The sequence below is a fragment of the Cryptomeria japonica genome, chromosome 1, assembly GCF_030272615.1.
Source record: "Cryptomeria japonica chromosome 1, Sugi_1.0, whole genome shotgun sequence".
NCBI classification, from domain to species: Eukaryota; Viridiplantae; Streptophyta; class Pinopsida; order Cupressales; family Cupressaceae; genus Cryptomeria; species Cryptomeria japonica.
In genome coordinates this window covers 424,807,186-424,829,328 of record NC_081405.1, presented here as the reverse complement: position 1 = coordinate 424,829,328, position 22,143 = coordinate 424,807,186, and the positions used below count along the sequence as shown (strand labels likewise).

General features: G+C 36.4%; 2 long non-coding RNA genes across 2 annotated transcripts; both read right to left on the bottom strand.

Annotated features, from left to right (window-relative positions):
• Nucleotides 1-256: 256 nt before the first annotated feature.
• LOC131856086 (uncharacterized) lies at nt 257-4,517 on the bottom strand. The gene is made up of 3 exons (XR_009358202.1): nt 4,437-4,517; nt 4,253-4,321; nt 257-457 (listed from the first exon to the last, which is right to left on the bottom strand). It is a non-coding gene; the product is annotated as an uncharacterized LOC131856086 (long non-coding RNA).
• LOC131856087 (uncharacterized) lies at nt 3,121-3,865 on the bottom strand. Its single transcript, XR_009358203.1, has 3 exons — nt 3,790-3,865; nt 3,474-3,539; nt 3,121-3,277 (listed from the first exon to the last, which is right to left on the bottom strand). It is a non-coding gene; the product is annotated as an uncharacterized LOC131856087 (long non-coding RNA).
• Nucleotides 4,518-22,143: the final 17,626 nt, after the last annotated feature.

Here is a 22,143-nt window from a genome sequence, read left to right as displayed (position 1 = left end):
GGTGGCAAGAGGTTTGTGTGTCAGAGTTGCAATACGTGCAATAGATAATGTCCATGTCAATTGCAACATCAAATGGTAGGGAGTGGTGGCACGTTGAGCAAGATATTTCATAGGGTGGGAAATAGGCATTCTTTGCTTTGAGGACACCGACAACCTACAATTGCACTGTGTACAATAAGCAAAGAATTGTAAATACTATGTAGTAGAAAGCTTAGGGTAGAGTTGTAAAGGTACGTGTGATCACCTAGATATTACATTTGGCAAGTGTCTCCAAATGTGCTTTTGTGCACTGGTCATTAAGCTCTTCAATGAAAGTAGGTTGTGATGGGTGGAATGACCGGGTTCCTTGGGGACCATTACGCACAATATTTTTGAACAGTATAAAAGGCATATCTACTGTTGAGAAGAGTTGTTACAAAGTTGTGCACAATTCTGTGTAGGTGGTGGAGATGAGAACCTACAAAATAAAAATGTTAGTAGGAAGGGCAGAAGAGGGCATGACAGGAGGAACAAAAAAAGAAGGTGCAATTCAAAGTGTTCAAGATGTACAGTGGCCATATCTTCCTGTAGATCGCCATCCTTTATATGTACTTCAAGGTGTGTTTTGGTCAAATGGTAACTGGTTCCAATTGCTCCGACTGAACCAACGAAATAGTGGCAGTCAGCTTCGCTTAGTTGTGAGATTGTAAAATCGGGTGCTAGTTTGTGTTCGGTACAAACGCATGGGATAGTTTCAAAGGTGCTTTTTGTAGTGAGAGCAATGCAACAATCTGCATCACCTCTTTCGTACTATGATTTATTTTTAATTGTAAAGTTGGAAATGTGGATGCCTGATCCAATGGTCAAGCGTGGCAAAAAGGTGTCCACCAATGTGTTGCTAATATTCATTGTGACTGTCATCTGGCCTTTACAATCTATCGGGTCCACATGCAATATCTTAGTTTTGTTTTGTGTGTTGGTGTACTTGGTAGGTCCATATACAACAAGAATGTCACCTTCAAACATATAAACAACTCGTTGTGTACACATGTCCAATATTGTGCTAGGTTTTGGCAGTGTTGAAGAAAGGTTGCACAAGGAAGGGTCAATAGGGAATTAATGAAAGAGAATTAGTAAACCAATCCATGTTTATTGGCAGCAATCCATGTTTATTGGAATCAGCTTAAACCTTATGAAACTCTAATAATGCGAACACAATGATACATGCAATTTTACCTAAGAGACAATTGCACCCATGATCCAAACTAGAGTTGTGAAATGCATAAACTAAGATGTGGACCACAACAATGGAACCAATAAAAGAATATGAACGCGAAAGAATGAACAAGGCTCTTGTAATGTTTGCAAAGATTGCAAAGTAATTCAACATTAAAGAAATGTGTTCCCATGAAGTGTCAAAGGGCATGCGTATGCATCTATTGGGAAGATTTAGAAACTTCAAGAAGATCCATTGGTTTATCGATATTTATCAAAGTGTAAAGGTGAGAGGTATGTTGTCAGATGTTGTAGTTGCAACAGGCATGGTGAACATGTTTGTGATGCATGGAAGCCTTGACAAGTGCATGGGTTGTAGAGGGAAAACCAAACAGAATAATTACTTTAACTAGGAGCGGCTAACGACTGAACAAGGATTGAAGAATATGCCCTAGAGGAACTTTTGTTATGTATGATGAGATAAGTGTTAAATTATCATGAATTCCTGCAAATTCAAGCCCACCCAAGCTCGCTCTTAAATGCACAATAAAAAAATGAACATATGGAATGATAAAATTGGGTAATGCATTGCACTGAAATTCTAGATGTTGCATATTATATGGACAAAGTTGGGTGCCAATACAGACTAAAAAATCCAACATGGAGAATTTGCACGGAGAATTTTATAATAAAAATAAATAAAAAGATAATTATACTCTAACTACAATGACAATAGTGCAATTTGAAATTCAACCGGGTTCTGATTTCAATTTAAAGAAATGAATTGGATAAATCAGAAAATGCTTCAAAAGCCGAAGGCAACAAGGAGATTGGAGATTGTTTTACAGTCACTGGAGTGCTATGGTTGAGAAATGCTGCTTGTGTTTTAGTAACCAAATTGAACTCAAGGGAATAAATGAAAAAGAATGGGATGTTGGACATGAAGAGATCTCAATAAAACAAAATAAAACTGCCTTAAGAAAGCGTGGCAGGTAAACAAATAACAAGACAAATTGCAACAATCACGAGACTTGCGCACAATTTTTTAATATGTCTCTTCAATTGAAAAGAAAAATTGAAATAGATGGAAGAATTTGAGAGGGATACCTGTGGCTTGAATGGCTAGTTTGTGGAGCATGTATGGAAGATGGTGTTGTTTGTTGTCTCAGAGGTTGGAGTTGGCTACAAGACATGAGAGGAAAACATCAGTAAAGGACTTCAGGAAACATTGTGTAAGTGTAAGTCTTCTTACTACGTTGGGCATTTTTACCATTTGCTTATATGTAGGGCTTCAACACCACTCTCTTGCTTATCACATTCCATGTGGCTAGTGGATCTACAGGAAAAGTGCAAAAAGTGTTTTAATGACTTGAGGGGTTTGATAGGGTGTGAAGGAATCAAAGTCAGATAATTAAAGTCAAACCCCAATGTAAATGTGAGTTTCAGAAGGTATAACTTCTTTTGTTATCAGCATTGACATACGTTACCCCTTGCTTGTATGTGGCTATGGTTTGGGATTTTGTTGTTTGGTGGAATGTGCTGCTTGAAAGAATCCATCTGTTGACTGTAGATAAAGCAGGAAGGGAAGACAAAATATTAGTGTGCTTTCTATACATGGATGGTTGTGTCAAAAATGTCTCATCTCACAAAAGGGAAATGAATAGTGAGTAGACTAGTGATCAAGCAGAAATGTAATCTATTGATGGACAAGAAATAGAGTGGAAGTGAAATTGAAGGAGCAAATAACCTGAAAGAAAAATAGTGTTAGTAGAAATGAGATAGATGGTTTGGATACCCTTTTTTATGCTCACTTTTGTGTAGCTGCATTTTGAAAGGGGCAAAGTTTTGTTGTTCAATGTTGCTAATTTGCCTACAGGAAAGCAAAGAAAAAAGTGCAACTTAGAGAGTGAATGAAGACATTGTATAAGGATCAATGTATACAAGAGCAACTTATAGAGTGAATGAATGAAAATGTGCTATGAGGATAAATGTATATGTGGAGGAACACCAGCTTTACCGTTTTATTGTGTGCTATTGTGGAGAGGTGGCATCCGGTGCACTAGCTTCCATGTTGGTGAGGCATCTACAAAGTTAGCAGATTGAGATCAATGCAATGGTAGCAGATTTATGGAATGTTGTTGAGAATAAGGTGATTCATTGACAAAGTGGGGAGTAAAGAGGCATATTTAGCTTCAATGTCATTAGTGTTTGACGACACTAGGAAATCAATGCAATATGGAAGAGGTGTGAAGTTCATTAGCAGAGTGCACATATGTTACCATTTTCGTATGTGCTCGTGTGAAGGAGTGCTATTTTTCTTATTGTATTCGACCTTGGTAGAGCTCCTGCAAAGGGAAGAAAGCATAGCATAGGATGGCAATCAGAGTGCAAAGTCAATTAGGTATGAATTTCTTTTTTAATTTACATGACAATAACTAATTGACATATTGTGCTATGTTGTATACATAATCGACATATAGGACTGGACTATAACAAATAATAAATTCAAGGTGCAATGGGCACTAGAAACAGAGAAGTAATGCAATTTGTGAAAGCAAATAATTTGGGTGGGAATGAAGGAATTGAGAGGGGTACCTTTGTTTGGTATGACTTGCTTGTGTAGCGAGGGTGATGCAAGGGTTGTCTTTTCCTTTGAGTTGATCGACATGGCTATAGCACAACAAAGAAAACAAACATCATAAGGTTTGATGCTAATTTTATTGTTAAATAGCAAAGCAAACAAATGTTGTAAATTGTGATGGTAACTTTATTGACACACAAGTTTACATTCATTTAGTATAGTAGGCATGTTTTAACACTTCATTGTTGGTATTTGTGTAGTAGGTGCTGCTTGTTTCAAAGTCTCTTTGTTGTGCACGTATTTACAAAATACAATATTCAAAACCATCCAATGTCAAGGTATTTGTAGAAAATACAAAATTATTAATCAAGCAATTGTTGCAATATTCTTTAAAGTTATCACCATCCAATGTTAGGGCATGTGTAGAAAATGCAAAATTATTAATCAAGCAATTGTTGCAATATTATTTAAAGTTACCACTATTTTCCAAGGTGCTCTTGTAAGCTATGAGCATCTGGCTGACTACAATGGACATGTATGGAAGATCTGCAAAAGCAAAGCAGTGAGTGCTAGAGAGACAATAAAAATGCTTGTTCAGTGAAAATGTTTGTGCTAATTCTATGTAGGTAAGCAATTTGTTGAAATTGTCTAAATACTGTACTATTTTTTGGGCAAATGATGTTCCTTGGAAGACACTGATCCAAATGACATTGCTCAGCTGGGGTCCATGTGTTAAGTAACCTGCAAAAGAGTGGTGGCATTAGACTTTGTGAGGGGAACTTATGCTATGCATGTAAGAATAAAGCATGTTCTACAATAGTATTAGCACAAGGAATGCTACAGGTAGATAGTTACATGTTGGCTAAGGGGTATCTTCTATTATTGTTTTCTCATTGCATAGCATATGCCATGGCTAGACAATATTGTCTATGTGTGTGAGAACAATATCATGGTCAGTCCAATATGCTTCCAACCTCTTGGTCCTAGCTATGTGTGCATTATTGTTTGTCCAAATGTGATCAATGTTGCTTCTTGGCAAAGTATCTTTTTGTTCATGTAACAAGTGCAAGTTTTGTATTTGCATGTGTCTTTTAAACAATTGTACTATTTTTTACTATATTGATATGTCAATGTTGAAGTCACCTGCAATATAGACAATGGCGCCACTAGGAGCAATTGCCATTGCTTCATTGATAATTACAATGATGTTGGTAACTAATGTTCTTGGTTTGGCATAAATATTACAAATGGAGAGTGTGTGTTGATTAACACTACATGAGAGGAATAGTGCTTCAACATTGTCTAGTGTTAAAGGTGTTGTGCTAACCACATGTATGTTTTTGTTAATACAAGTCATTATGCCATGAACATGGAATGCTGCAAAACAATTGTAGCCTGGAAGTGTATCGTCCGTTGTTGGTGTATACAAGTATGTTTCCTAGAGGAAAAAATAATGTTTGATGACATTAGGTCTATGTCACGTAGGATGTCTTCTCTATGCATTTGGAAATGTCGAGTGTTTAATGTAGAAATTACTATTTGGGCTATACTTTTTTGATAGTGCACGTCATTTTGAAGAGTCCAATTAGCAGTTGTGGTGAGTCGTTCCATCTCATCTATGACTGTTGGCTTTATCTTGATGTTTCGTGGTGTTAGAGGGCTCAGCAAGAACAATGTTTCAATAGTTGATGTGCGACTCAGAGCTGTATAAGACAAACCATGTTGGTGGACACCAAAAGGTTCAAATGTAAGACCATGCATGGTGAGTCCCTGTGCTCTATGTATTGTTTGAGCACATGCCAACTGAAGTGGAAATTGTTTTCGAATAGTAGTCTTCTGTGTCTAGGGAGCGGTTTTGCAACTCGAAGAATTGGCACCCATCCATTGTTAGCATATGTTTGGTTTGGCTGTGGTAGTTTTGCATTTTGAGATCTTCCAATGCGTTGATCGTTGAATTCAACCCAAATGACATCAACATTGTTGGTTTGTGTATATGATTTGAATCGTCCATCTGAGCCGTTGACAAGACCATCTTGTATATCATAGTTACCACCATATATCTCAATCAATATGTCTTCTTTTAACATTATTTGATTTGCGAGATTTGCACTATGTTTGTACAATTGTTCTATAGGAACAATGTTGTCGTGTTCATCAATTGCATTAATTATGAGTAGTTCTCTAGGAAGAGTAGATAATATCTTTTCGTTGTGTGTGTCGACATCTTTTCTTTTGTAAAAAAGAAATGAAAACGTTGGGTCTACAGGTGGGGTGCATAAACATTTGCTATTCAAATATGCTATGTCTTCCTTGGTTTGCGAGCCCATGCGTATTCTATTGAGAACAACAACAAACAACTGATTTGTTTGCCTCATCGTAGTTTGCAGATTGAAACATTTGACATGCTGTTGCCAAAAATCATATGGAAATAGCTCAGTGTCTATTGTTGGTGCTTGAAACACTAGACAACCGTGTATAGGTTCTGCCTAGTACAAGTCACCACAGAATATAATGTCCAAGCCATCTAAGTGTTTAGTTGGGGTTTGCATTATTACACGAAATTTTTTGTCAATGCAATGCAACATTCTAGCTCCAACTAGAGAGATCTCATCAATGAGAACAAGACGCAATTGTTGGTATTCCTTTGTCAATACATCTAATCTTTCTAAACTTAGAGTATTAGAAGTGGATTTGTTAAATGGTATGAACAATGCAGAGTGCAATGTTGTGCCTCCTATATTATAGGCTGCTTTTCCTGTGTATGCAAGTAACAAGCCCTTCACTTTATGTGGGTGACTATCTATTGCGTTATTGTATAGACGAAGAAGTCCTTGATACATTGCCTTTGCAGTGAAGGTTTTCTCTGTGCCAGCACCTCCTATTAAGAACAAGTACAATGGTTCATCTGGGTTTTGTTGTTTCTTCGTTAATATGTCTTTTACTATAGCTTGTTGTTCTTTGTTCAGCATTCTACGAGTAGCATAATATTCTGTATTGTTGTTCAAGTGGGGATGTCCAACTATTTCAAATAGTCTTGACACTTTTTTGACGTAGACATTGTGTCTTAGTGTGGCTATGTTTGGTTCCAAGTTGTACTCTTCGTTGTCATCCTTATTTGTCTTTTGGACATCGTGTACATTTCTATAGTATTCATCTTTGAGATTTGCATCATTCATAGCATCGGCAATATCACCCCATGATTTGCTTACATTGTATGTGTACTTTGCTTCATTGATGTGTATCATTTTTTCATTGTTGGCAAAAGCATCTTGCCAAGTTTCAAAGCCTTGCTTCAATGTGTTTTCGTTGGTGGAAAAAGGAATGTATAGTAGAAGTTTCTCTCTATAGTAGTTGTCGGTGTCAACATGATTATCATACTTGATAAATCTGATAATTTGAGGTCGACCGTGCTTTGCTAATTTTCCTCTTGTCATTGCATATTCTGCAACAAATTTTGCAAGACAAATACTAGCTAATGCTTCTAGGCGTGCAATATAATGATCAACAGAGCTTTTGCAAGCAACATTTTGTGACTCATCCGGTTCATTGTCAAGAAGCTTGCGAGTCTTTAGAATAAAAGTGTGGTTGTGAGGGGCGGAAGTATCAATGAATTTACAAGTACGTGAACTATAGTTAAGGGGCAGAGAGAGGACAATGTGTACAACTTGTTGAGCAGACATTTGTTACAGGTTGAGCAAGGCATTTCCTAGTTTTGTTACCATGTTTATGGTGTCAATGTTATGTTGCTTGTGATCTCTTCGTATTTTGTTGAATGCAGTTGTCATTGAATTATTGGGTTTTGTCATGTAAGAGCTACAATACATTGCTGCAGCATATGCATTGAGGATAAATTGTGTATCCGTGTTTGCTTGCCATAGATGTGGAATGTGAGGTGCAAATGAATTATTCCATATATGAGTTGGCTTTCTTTTGAGAAATAATGTTGGCCTGGTCACTATAGACCGTATGGCTATGACGTATTCATGGTCAGACATGTTTATGTTGGCTAAGAAATCTATAAAGGAGACGCATGGCTCATAGCTTGATGTCTCTAAAATTGATCTAAGGTTAGGAGTAGTGTGCATATCGTCACGGTCTTTGTCAATGAATGGTTCAAGTATTGTTGTTTCCTTCATTGGAGGCTGTGGGAAACCAAAGCGACACTTTCTCGTTCTTGACTTCCCACATTGCTTTGTGTGATGGTGCATATGCACTCTAGCTATGTAGTCATCTAAAGTGTATGTGTTGCAAGTTATATATTTGTCGACAAAGCATCCAATAGTAGCATTGTTATCTTTTCTGTAGATCGACACGTCTTTAACCCATAACATGAAATGGTCATGTTCACTTCCTCGACTTTGGAATTCTATAACTGAGAAGTAGTCCAATACATTTCCAAAAAAAGTTTCATCTGAACAAAATAATTGTTTCATTGCATTAATTCTATGTTTGTAATAGCGAGCACAAGTGACGGGATCTTTTTTTATCAAAGATGAAATGTCAATGCCAAACAACGAATCAAGTTGCATTTGTCTTGTGGTCATGTGATGTGTCATGTAGAGTTCTCTTAATGTTTGTGTCAATGGTCCCTAATTTTGCTCTGCACTAGTGAATGTCAAAAAAAAAGTTGGTGGGCCTAATTGTATTGCAAAAACATTCTTCTTGAGATGTTGCAAATAATCTGGTGAATTTCTGATCTTCTTGAGATCTGTATATCCAATATCGGATTGGAGAATTTTCTCGAGGTTTGGTTTGTACTTGACATCTCTTGCTTTCAATGTTCTTCCTTTTAACTTTCCTTTGTAGATTCTTATCCAAATGCAAGAAAACACTTGAGCAATTAGTACTTTGATAGCTTTGAAAAACAAATTAGTGGTGTGATATGCAAATGCTCGATTTGAATTTTGCAATTCCCACTAAGCAATTCTTTGATATGAATTTTTTTTAAAAATTTGTTCATCACGTGGCTCACCAAAAAATAACGTTAGAAAGTTCATCTCTTCTGCATACTTGTCCTGGAATATTTCCAAAGGTTGTTTCCCTTCTACAGGTGTGATTTTGATCATTTTGTCTTGAAGAGAATGTATAGTTCGCGACTTGATGAACCCATGTATCATGGTGTCTGTTTCGACCTCCATCACATTATCAATTTTATTGTCGGTGTCACTTGATGAAGAGTTGCTACTAGGTGCCTCTTCTTGTGAAGGGTACAAATGGTCACGCCATTTTTTGTTTAGTTTCACATTTTGCATTTTGTATAATATTGTTTTACACAATTCGTTCAGAGAGTTCATAACAGTGTTTAGACGCACTCTGCCTTTTTGATATGCATTTTTGTATTGCAAATGTCTCTTCAATACAACATCAACTGTCCATGTTTCATCAGATGATCGTGGTAATGTTGTTTGTATAATATTAATATATGTTGGAACATTAATAATTGTTCCAGTTAATCCAATTTGGGATCTTTTGTGTCCTAATTGCCAAATTTGTGCAAATGCAATTCGGAGTGATGCTAATCTTTCTTCAAGTTTTGAAAGTGTAGATGTGTGTACTAATGGCTTATGTGTGTTGATATATTTTGGAGTTGCATATGATGGTTTAATGTTTTGGTTTAGTTGTTGTTTACAAAATTTGCAAATGTTTTGACCAGAAGTGTGTTTTTTGTTTGGTAGTAGGTGTTGGTATGCTTGTATCATTTTTGGTGTTAAATTTCTCATGTTCTTCTTAAAATGGAGTCAGACACATATTGTACAGACATGTTTTGGTGTGTCTTGTATCTTTTCAATGTAACATTCTAGTTTTGTTTGTGAACTTCTTGTTGAGTTTCGAATCCCCTAATATGCAGTTGCTTTATGTATTTGTTGTTTCACTTTGCGAAGCAAGTCATGTGTGATTTTTTTCAACAACTTTGTAGATTGTTTTTCGGGTTCGATAGACATTGATATATGCATAGCTGTGTTTAAAGCATTTTTTGATTGTGTAGATGTATTGATTCATGTATATCCATTGTTCCAAATAAATTGTTTGAGCCTGTACAAACTAGTTGTTGGTCTTGCTTGAACCAATGTCATTGTAGGTGGTTGTTCAACATTAATCTGAGTTGCTATTAGATTGTCCACTCTAGATGGGTTATAGTGTGTATGCATTTCATTGACTTTGTAACTCGTGATATTGTATACTTTGGTAGGTGTCAAGGATTTGCAATATTCTTGTATGCACATGTTGGTCATTCTTGACCATACTTTGACTCTTACTTGCAAGATGTAGGATAGCCACTCATAACAAAAATTTGCACCTTCAAGCTTGCTTTTCTCATATGGATCTCCAATTTTTGCGATATGTGCTTGCCAACTTGACATGCCACAACTAATCATGAGGTCACAATGGATACATGTTTCTATGCAACCTATTGCTACATTGTCTTTGGAGAGTAGTGCATTGCAAAACGATTGAGCCATGTACCGTCGAACAGATGGGCCATCATATTCATTGTCTGTTAGAGTGGCTATTTTATTGAACAAGTTGTCACCACAATCAGACATTGACAATGCATCTTTGCACAAGTTGGGCACTGCATTTACAAAATTGTCTTTTACAAAACTAGTAGTCGCTGCAGGAGTCGTCTTTGAATTGTGGAGTAATCTATTTTGCATCATGTATAGAGTCATTTTCTTGTTAATTAGCGGTTCAAAATGTCCACGAGTAGGGTTTTGGTCATGGAATAGAATAGAATATGCATTGCTTTGTCAGTTCTTATTGAAGTGCAAGTACTTTGATTTTCTTGTTGAAGACCAAACACATATTTCAATTTTTAGCCATTTGGCTAGCCATCCAATACAAAATGCATCTCCCCAAAGGCCATTCTCATTACAACCTGGCAGTAGAATTGCTGGGAGATGCATGCGTCGTAGATAAGTGTCAACGTCACATACTCCATGCATTTCATACAATCCTTGGGGGTCAAGTTCATGGCCGTATGAATATAAAGCATCGTGGTCATTGATTTCTAGGCAATTTATAAAATGGTCAATAGTTCCAATGCGTAGCTCTATAGAAGTGTATCGCATGTGTAACAAGAATTGGAAAGAATAAAAAAGACAATCGCCTACATTGTATACAAATGATTTCACCCTAAGCATGTTATTTTTTTCCAATGCCATGTCAATTGTTTGTTTTGACAAGTCCACACTACAAGGTTTATAGTTCTCTGTATCTATAATACTATTTAATGATTTTGTTGATTGCAATTTATGGTCCATGTTGCACATTATCGAGCAATGACCAAATGGGTAACAATAAAAGTTCAACAATATTATCCTAATCATAAAATTCATGCCAATTACCCCACTATTTGAACTCCAACGTCTCAACAAAGGCCATGCCCCTCAATCTTGGAGCATGTAAAACAATTTTCTAATCATTGTCATGGAAAATGAAAAGTGCATCTAGCTAAGATGAGGCATACATAAAGATGTAAAAGTGGAGTCTGCATTGCAGGAGGAGGAGAGGCATGATTTAAAAAGGCAAGAATAAAGTTGTTTGATGATCAACAAAGCATATTGCATAAAGTTTATTAATATCTTTGCTACAAAACAAAGTAGTTTGGCATATATAGTTGTGGGTATGGAGACTTGAAGTGGTTTCTTTTAAAGTAATCTAAGGACATGAACTAAATTAAAGAGAATTTTAAAACAACCAGAAAGTTTCAAATAGCCCAGGCAACTAACCAGATTTGAGGGCATTATTTCAACTGTACAATGCACAACAGAAGCGCAAAAGTATCTTACCCTTTATGTGTTGCGTAATTAGATGCTACCAATGCTCAATGTGCTTTGCGATCCAAAAATCTTGTAAATCAAATATGTTGAACACACAACATAAGAAAGAAACTAGACACATTAAAGAGAGCAAGGGAAAAAAACATTCAATGAATGAGTAGTGTGTCATAAAAGAAGAGGAGCCGAAAAGAAGAAAACATATATATCAAGCATTCGATAGTAGATCAACTTTATCAATTCGCATATATTGTGAGGGCTACACAGTTCGAATGGCATAAGGAATCGATTTATTTTTTACATTTTTACTAATGTAGACATGACTATACAGAGGGGGCTGCGATGCACAGTGTGCAATTTCTGTGAGGACAACATGCCTAGGAAAGAAAATATGAAGAAAGGAAGAGATTTAGCTCCAACACCTTTTGATAAATCAAGTATATTAAATCTGATTTTAATTCCAAAAATAGCTCCTACAGAATCTTCCACAATTAGCACAACATATTTTACACCATTTTTTGCTCATGTACCTATCTAAAATGGACTCGTAACTTCAATTCCATCACTAATTGTCAATCCTCCAGTTTTATCAGGCTCGACAAAAAGGCCAAAAGTTTCATTTTCAAATGACTTTGTCGAAGACTTGATTGATCTCCAAAGGGATGTATTAATATTGATACAAGCATCTACTCCATTACTAGCACTGCACAAAAAGGAATCTAGCGAATCCTTAACACTAAAAAATAAATTTTCAAAAGTTTTCTGGGCCACTCCTATACAAAATTCAGGTAGATTCTTTGATTCTGAAAATGATTTTGAAATTGAGTCTGAAAATGATTTTGACAAAGGCAACATGGCAGTGTTGCTGAAGAAGATAACCATAACTATTCAAAGTATGAAGGTATTGTAATAGAAGGAGGCATAGGAGGCCTGGCCACTGCTCTTGCTCTTTACAGGTAGAAGACAATATTGTTTAAAAGATTAGACACAGTTATTGGATTTGCAAATCAAAAGTCTTATAATTTAATGTTGAAGGAAGTAAAAATATTTTGGATTGCTTTCTTGATGTTGTTTCGACTAAAATCGAAATTCAAGCTTTTAAAAGATATTTTACTGTTTTCTTTCCTTCTACAAAGTGATAGGCAAGTTCAAGATTCCAAGGAGTATATGTAATCAATTAAAAAGCTTTGAAAATGTGTGGGCTCCCTATACAGTTGTCACGACATAATATTCTGCCTCTTGTCTTTGTCATGTTTTGTTAGGCATTGAAGTTTTGTTGAGTTAATCATCAAGCAAAGAGAATTAACTGAGTAATTGCAGAGAATTATTAAGGAATATTACCTGTTGGAGAAAATTATTAAGTCATTGGGTCTACTTAACATGATTCCACACGATTTCTTTACCACGGAGCTTTATGATAAATGGTCCTACAAATGATTCTTTCACCAACTCCACATATTCACAGTCAAAAACTGAAAGCAGACAAATAGTTTTACCTTTTTCCAATGATATTTCTAATGCCCATTAAAAAATTGAAAGCCCAAAATGGATAAAAACATTTAAACAAAAGGAAACAACCTAGAATATAAAAGCAAAGACCTCAAAGGGGTCAACTTAGTAATTAAACACTAATGAGGAACCAAGGTTTTGAAATAAAAAAACAAAAAGAAGTGGGGTCTCCAATTCATTAAGATGAAAAGATGGGATGTATCTATATGACATAACAAGTCTCATGGGAGGAGGATAAACCTTTACCACACCATTTTTTTTAGTATGGTTGGTCGCAATTGTCATGGTCTGATCTGGAACAACTTCCTAAAATGGACAAGATGACTTCAATCTCCAATTTTTTTGGGAATCGGTATTAGGTTTATAAGTTGTAGAAGTGTGATCCAATTTGCAACAAATGAGACAAATAGCTTTAAAAAATTTTACCATAATTTGTTACTTCCATACACTAAATTTTGAAAATCAAAGAATCAAGCAATCAAACAAAATAAGCTTATCCCTATTAACACAAACACAAAATCTAATAGAATAAACATGACCTTGATTTTGTATATATCAATAGACAATAATTGATCAAAAAAATTTCAGCTTTAGGTATGTCCACCACTAAGTATACATGCAAAGAACAAACGAAATCAATGTTAGACCTAAAGCTGGATTTTTTTGAAGTTTTGGAATCTTAAAGATGAGCATTCCACCATTGAATCAGGTATCCTAAGATGCCATCCGTTGTTAGATTTAAAAGTTTCCAAAGACAGGCGAAGCAGGGATATGGCAACTCTTGCCTCATAATATAAGCCCAAGCCCAAGTACCCTATACTTCCTTCAGCCCAGTTGACTGACCAACAAAATCTATTGGATGGAGAGAGCCATCAGTGCTTATGTTTGTAACTGATGTAAAACAAAATAATTTTACTAACACAGTGTCCTTTATGAATCTGGAAACATTTTTTTGGGGGTGGAAATATACAGTAAGAGACATTTGCATCTTCTATCTGTACTATATGTGGAGAAAATTCTGGAAATTTGGATTGAAAATGAAATAATAATAGACACTAGAGTAAAAAGAATTGCATTGAATCATCAATTTTATGCAAATTTAGGATATCTTTTTCTTAATAAAAGAAAGGAAGTATAGGTAACCATTATTAAGGACAAAAGGTAATGCTACTCAAGAGACAAAAAATAGAAAATACAATTAATTATTGGTTGTCATGACTAATGTTTGGAACCAAGTGTAGTAAATTACCTAAATCTATCACATATTGATGAAATTGGAAAGATGTTCCTTTTGAGGCGGTGTGTTAATTGAAACCTCAATATTTGAAGATAGCTAAGTTACAAAGCATGAGGATAGAATAATTTATTATTTTTCATAATTTTTAAAGCATTAGAAGAAACCTCAATCTCCAGTTAAAGCCTGAAATTAATTTGGCTAAAACTATATTGTAGATATCAATATCTTGAGTAGTTTCTAAAGTTCCTGTTTAACTAGTGCTAACTTCAGGTTTGTTAGTCCTAAGACCTATACATACCTGAAAAGAAGACAGATCCCTAAAACTCTGCTTTACTTAATCCTTGAAAGAGAAAAGTTGCTCTTTGATCAAAGCTTTGGAGTCATAATAAAACAAAGAAGATAGTGTAAAGGCTTGGGCATACAACGTTAAAAAATGGCCTGAAACTTTCTCATCAATTTAATTAATACAAGCAATCTCCACACCATGATATTGATTGTTTCTAAATTAAAAATTCCTTGCACTTCAATAATTTGTGAGAAGAATGAATGCACAATGCATTATAATTGACAAAAAAAAAATTGCATTATTCATTAGCATCCTATGTCAGAGATTGAAATGAGAATAAAGTTTGAAAGCTATCAAGAAAAGAAAGTGAAGTATACATAAGAGTAAGTGCCAAGTGCAACCCAGATTCGTATTGAAATGAAACAAAACTGTGACAATGAAGACAAGGTTCTCAAAGTTTTTAAACACTTAATGTTTTTGGAGAATTCAAGCAGAATTGACAAAGGAACGAATATGAGGAAATTCTGCAGTTTCATTTGACTATGCTCAGTGTGGCATTTTCTTTTGCTGAATCAACTTCACTATGGGCTTCTTGATTGTTTTGAGTTTCTGCATTCAAAACCCTACAAAATTAAGACATCATCGGCTTGTGCACGCTACTTATTTTAGGAAATTTTATGAACTAGTAAAAAGATTGAGATAAAAGTACATTTTTTAAAGATAAATCAAAATTTATATTGATAAAATTACTTATACTTTCAATGTTTTGCAAGGTCTTTTGAAAACCTGAATACAGTTATGGACAAAGGACAAATGATAGAACCTTGCATTTGAATAACAAACTTGCAAGTAATAGACACCACAAAACCTAGCCTACTTGACTAAATCGCATTCAAAATGAGTTATATGTATCAATGCACACCTTGAAATTGCATTAACCAACAAAAGAAATTCTCTAAGTGGAAAATGTTACACTAGATCATAATCCAAATCACATTTGAGGAGAAGAGCAAACTTTGGTTTGATAGCCCAAAAGAAAATGATGGTAGACACAATTAGTAACTATAGCTCTGTGATTGTTAGTACACTCTTTAAATCTCTCTGTCAACTATTGTGTTTGCTCTTGATTAGCCTTGGCTTTGCTCTAATGCACCTACATCTTTTGGTTGTAGTAGCTACACATTGTTTGTATTGCAGCTTTATTCTTGTATCTCTTATCAAATGTGGACAATATAGAGAAAGTAATTTGAGATATAGTTGGTGTAGACACCTAAAATTGTCCAGTCTAATTAAATAAATATTTTATTTATTTAACTATCTAAGCCTAATTCTTCTCTTAATTAAATAAATCCTTATTTATTTAATTAATTCATTTATCCTCTTCTAGCCTTATTTCTCATTTAAATAAATACATTTATTTATTTAAATTATCCTTTTCCTAAATTAAATAAATATTCTTATTTATTTAATTATCCCATTTCTTCTATTAATTAAATAAATTTTTATTTATTTAATTAATTCATTATCTTTTTCTACACATGACACATGTCATTCATCTCTTAATTCATACACTACCTACCCCTTTCATTATTTTGGTATTTCTTTTACCTACCCTCTAATCCTAGCCGACCTCCTTTTTACACCTCTCAATCTTATCCCTCCATTTCATATTGTGTCTTCTATATAAGGAGATGCTTCCTTCATTATCAGACCCTAATCAAGCATTCTAATGACTTAATGCCCTAATGATCATTTTGACTACACTACGATCCTGCTTGCAACCACATTTCGTTCTTTGTTGAGCTCTTGTGCACCTAAAATCTGAGAGCAAATATATCAAGCAAGATCAATGGAGATAGGAAGAATGGAGATCAAAACCCTATTGGACATATAATGGTATAATCTTTGTGATTTCATTTGATTTGCATTGTCTTAAGTAATCTTCATATGTTATGGTGGATCTTTGTTGTTGTTAGGCTAGGGTTTGGTGGTTGAATTCATTTAGCCTTTCAATGTTGTTATTATTGTTATCCATTTTTTTTTGTTTAATCTTTAGAGGGCCTGTCTTCCCGTGTGGTCATTAGGACTACTAGTGAGAAGAGAATGACCCAAGTGGTAGCGAGGAAAACCCACCTCTTCCGAACCACTATAATCAAATGTATTCATGGTGAAAAATATGAATAACGTGTGCTGATTAGTTCATACCGACACTATGTCTCCCCATAAACCCGTTTGATCAAATTTATTTGATCATTTGTAGGGCGTAACCCCTACCGGCTGGGAGGCTTCTGTATTTACAGAGCTGAAAGTGCCGCATGTATGGCCACACGAGCAGATGCCCTTACTAGCACCATTTTGTTTTAGAAGCCCAAATCCTTCTAGTTGTTGGGGCAGGAGATCGGACCTCTGGTAGTGGCACACACACATACGGTTCTTAGTAGAGATACAAAGTTCGCCATGGGGAGTTTTCATGGGGACTGATGCTTGGTTGACCCGAGAAGTGAGTGCCGAGGGTGGAGCCAGTGAGGTCAAGCATCTAAGTATCCGCTCTGAATAGCGTAGCCTCGGGGGTAAAACCCTATGTGGGATCAACAACTATTGTCTTGGCCAGCCATAAGAATTGTGCTTGACTTATTTTAAACATTCAAACATTCAAAACCAAACAGCAAAACATTGTGTCTTTTGTGTTTTCAAGTGTATGCAAAACATTTTTACATCAAACAACACACTTTTCTTGGAGTCATTTTGAGTCTAAACACTTGCAAACATTGAGTCCTCATCAACATTGTGTCCTCTTGTCACGAAAAACAGTCAAACAGTCAGATTTGGTCACAACTTCACAGATTGGAAAAAATTGCACAAATTTTACAGAAACGCGTCTGTGTCTGTTTTAACCGCGTCTGGGACATATAAACACGTCTGTGAAGGGCAGAATAGCGTCTGTGTTTATAACAGCGTCTGTGTTGAATAGAAACACGTCTGTGTCGGATAACCACGTCTGTGGAGTATACAGGCGCGTCTGTGTTCAAAAATTGCAAGAAAATTTCACAGTCCAGCAAACAAAAGAAATCAGTTTCAGAATACTTGAGCTTCCTAGGTTGTTTCTCTAGGTTTCATCTAGCATTCAACCTATCTTTGGGTCTCACATAGTCCATCATTGCTTCACATCTCATTTTACATTCATACTTGTCTAAACTTGAGTCAAAAGGTCACTTGCTTGTCCTCATCATACTTTGTCAACATACTACATACAACAACACTTTGCTAAGTGGTCCCTCATCAAGGTTTCTTACCTTTGGGTCTCATTTGGTTTTACTTAGAGTCAAGGTCAGCTTACCTCATCAAGAGAAACTATCCTCTCTTTGGAAGTCACACCTACTCTACTACATACATACTTGGTCTTACATTTTGGACATTGCAAGTACACTTCAGATTCATTTACATTCCATTCAACTCTTGGTCTTCCATACTCTTTCCATTTTTCATCTAGTCTTACACATCTTGGTCAATACCTAGTTCATGGTTGAAACCCGTCTTCAAAAATCTAGGAGAGAAACTAAAGAGGCTCAAGAGTCCGCAAACATGAGTTCTTATGAGTATGACAATGATTTATTTTTCAATACTGATCACACTACATTGCCGGACATGGATGTCTATAGAAACAATCCAAATGTTGAGAACATGGACACTATAAACAACAATGCTACACAAAATGATAATGTGGACAACTTTTCAGTACATTCAGCAGATGTGGAAGAATCCATTATGAATCCCCATTTCAATCGATTGGTTGAGGAAATAATGAGGAGAGATAGACAATACTTCTTACACATGATGGCACAAAGTGGAGCTAAGATACCTCATGATTTTGACATGTCTCAAATAATGGAACATAGACCTTTGCAACAACCTAACTCCAATATGGATCAAAGGAGACCTAATAGTGGAGGAAATAGAGGACCACACATGGTACCTGAATCACCATTAGCTTTGCTTCAAAAACCAGAGGTCCCACATACACATGGTCAAACATATGATACGCACCTTCGCAGACCATTATGGAAGTCTTATGGAGAAAAATATGCTCAATCACATATCAATGCTAAGGATCAACCACCAAAGCAATGGGATATTCCAAGGCATGCTCAAAATTTGGACACAAGGAAACCTCATGTCAAATTTGGGGGCAACACAATGGAACATGACATGCCTGTAGAATATGGTATACATGCGCAAAATAGATATGGGGTTCCTCAACATGAATCTATACCAAGTGGTCCATATACACAACATCACTATAGACCTCCTCCATATGAACATGTGTATGATCAATATCATCCATATATGCAACATGCACCTCCTCCAATGGGTGCCTCAAGCATGGGGTATGGTCCAAGAAGTCGATCTCCACCTAAGAGCAGTTTGGAGCAACAAATCAAGGACTTACAAAAGAAAATGGAGGACATAAATACACCGAAGCCAACATACACAATGAGAGACATATGTCCTTATCCATTTGACAAGAGCATTCCAATGCCTCCTTTTCCTACACATTTTGTGATGCCTAAATTTGACAAGTATAGAGGAAAAGGGGATCCTAAGGCGCACATAAGACAGTTTTTCACAGCTTGCATTGAAGTAGCAGCAGAAGAGACATATTTGATGAGATTATTCCCACAAAGCTTAGGCGATCAAGCTATGGAATGGTTCTCCCAACTTCCACCTGGTATTAAGTCATGGGGTGACCTAGCAGAAGCATTTATTCAACATTTCTCCTACAATATAGAGACAGACATATCAGTCACTACTTTGTGCAACACTAAGCAAAAAGAAGGAGAGTCCTTTGCATCATTTTTGCAAAGATGGAGAAATCTAGCTAGCAGATGCTCTTGTGAAATTCCACAAAAACAAATGGTAGAGATGTTCACACAAAATGTTAACAAAGACATTGGCTATGACTTAAGGAAAGCTTGTTTGTCCACCTTCAAAGATGTCATTGAAAAAGGCTTAGCGACAGAAAAGGTCCTAATTGAACAAGGAGTCATCAAGATATTCAAGGAAAACAAAGATGACTTTAAAGGAAAAGACAAGCCAAGATTTTGGAATAAAAACAAGAACACAGTCAATGATGGTGTTGTTGATGCCAACACAGTGCGACCCAAATTCATCTTTTCGGGATCAAGTTCTACAAACAATCAAGTGAATACTCAAACAACTTCTAGATCACGAAGGAAGTACACCCCACTGGGAAAACCACTTGAGTCAGTTTTCAAGAAGCTTGTGGCAAACAAGGTAATCATAGTTCCAGATTTTCCTCCATATGAACCAAAGGTTAAGCCGAATTGGTGGAATGATGATGAGTATTGTGAATTTCATAAGAGCAAGGGTCATAAGACAGGAAATTGTCATCGACTGAAGAACATCGTACAAGATCTCATTGATAGAGGTGATATTGAGATTGAGGGACACTCATCCAATCAGGAACATGAGATGTTTAAGGAACCATTCCCAAAGCATGACAAAGGAAAAGCCCAAGTCACAGATGATCAAGCCAACTATACTAGAGCACCTTACAACTATGATTCAACTATCAATCATATCTCGATGGACAATCATATCTCTACTATTACCATCAAGAACAAAAACCCTGAGAATCCTCCTCAGAGACCCAAGATTGTCCTAAGAGGTGTTGGATCTTCTTCCAGACCTACCTCTGAATGTCATGTTACAACTCGTCGAGGTAAAATTATGTTGCCAGGTGCCTCCACTAAAAATACTTCTTCTTCATCAACCAAGCCTAAGTATGACCTTGTAGAATAGTTAGGGAAGACACCCGCGCTCATCTCCATCCTTGAGCTTTTACGCATATCCCCCGCTCATAAAGCTATTCTTGACAAAATCTTGAGAGACACCGCTGTTCCTACCGATCTGAACATGGACCAGTTTCAAGCCATGGTGGAATACCTTTCCATTCCACATTCCCTCACATTCACAGAAGCTGATGACACCTCCGTAAGTCAGCCACATAATGCACCATTACATATTGAAGCCTTCATACACAAACATCGAATAAAGCGAGTCCTGATAGATGGAGGAGCTGGTCTAAACATTTGTACATTGAGCACCATTAAACAATTGGGATATTCTGATAAAGCTTTGAATTCAACAAATCAAATCACCATCAAGGCATATGATGATGAAGAACGCTCATCCAAGGGCACAGTCACCTTACCTCTAAGAATTGGGCCAGTCACAAAGGATATGGTTTGTCAGGTCCTAGATCTGGATCTCACTTATAATATATTGTTAGGACATCCTTGGATTCATGAAATGAGGGCAGTCCCATCGACATATCATCAATGCATTAAGTTTCCTCACAACGGAGTCGAGGTAACAGTTAATGGTGATCCTAATCCGTTCATATATTGCAATAACTTGAGATCACATACTGAGACCATCATTCCCAGTAATCGTGAAGCTGTTCCTTCTTCGGCATACATTGATCCTGAGTCATTGAAACCTTCGACATCAAAACAAGGTGAACTTAAAGGCAAATTTCAGGACAAAGGCATGGGAGAATACACTTTAAATCAGACCATGTATTTACGACAAGTCACGAGCTCTCCAAAAGAATATGGAAGGCCACATCCTAACAAGCAAATATCCATCATGGTATTCAAATGAGATCCTACTACCTTTCAAAGATGGGGTGAACTGGAAGAAGAAGGTTTATACAAAATACTCTACAAAGACATTGAAGATGACACACAAGATCAGATCAATATACCCTGTGAGAAATATGGCAAAGGCTTCAAGATTCTACAAAAATTCGAGTATGATGGAAAAAGCCCTCTTGGGTTACGCAAAGAAGGTGTTATGGAGCCCTTACAACCTGAATTGACTGTAAAAAGGGAACTCTAGAAGGGACTTGGTTTTTTGACTTCCAAGATCCATACTAAAAGGACAGAAGAAGCCTTACAAATCAAAGCTGCCAAAATTCAACAAGAGAATTGCTATTCCACAGATTCCAACGAATGGGAATGGGGTTCCGACAAGTCTTCCAGTGACTACAAGCTCACCGAGACATTCAGAGAACCAGATGAACCCACAGAAGAGGAGGAGTTTTATGACAAATTCAAAGTTGGTCAAGAAATAACCCATGAGGAGTCTACACAGTCCTTGTCTCAAGGTTCTAGGTTGAAATCACGTAGGATGAGAAAACCTATCCCAGAATGCGCTACTAGTGACGACAATTTGGATTCGCTCATGATCGAAACTAATGAGGAGAGTGCCATCGATGACCTCGATAATTACCTCGACATACCCGAATATAACCACATCTTCACTCTTGAACCCGCAAGCTCCGAAAACATTAAAGGCCTTCCCCTTGTTCACCACCAACTCATTGACTGGGATTATAAAGGACCAGCACAGTTTGACACATTCCAAAGTGATGAAGCTATTATTGACTATCTCGGTGTATGAGATGATCTTCCCCTTGGAGACCATAAAGCAGGATACACTATAGAACTCAACAACATGGCATATTTTGGTGAGG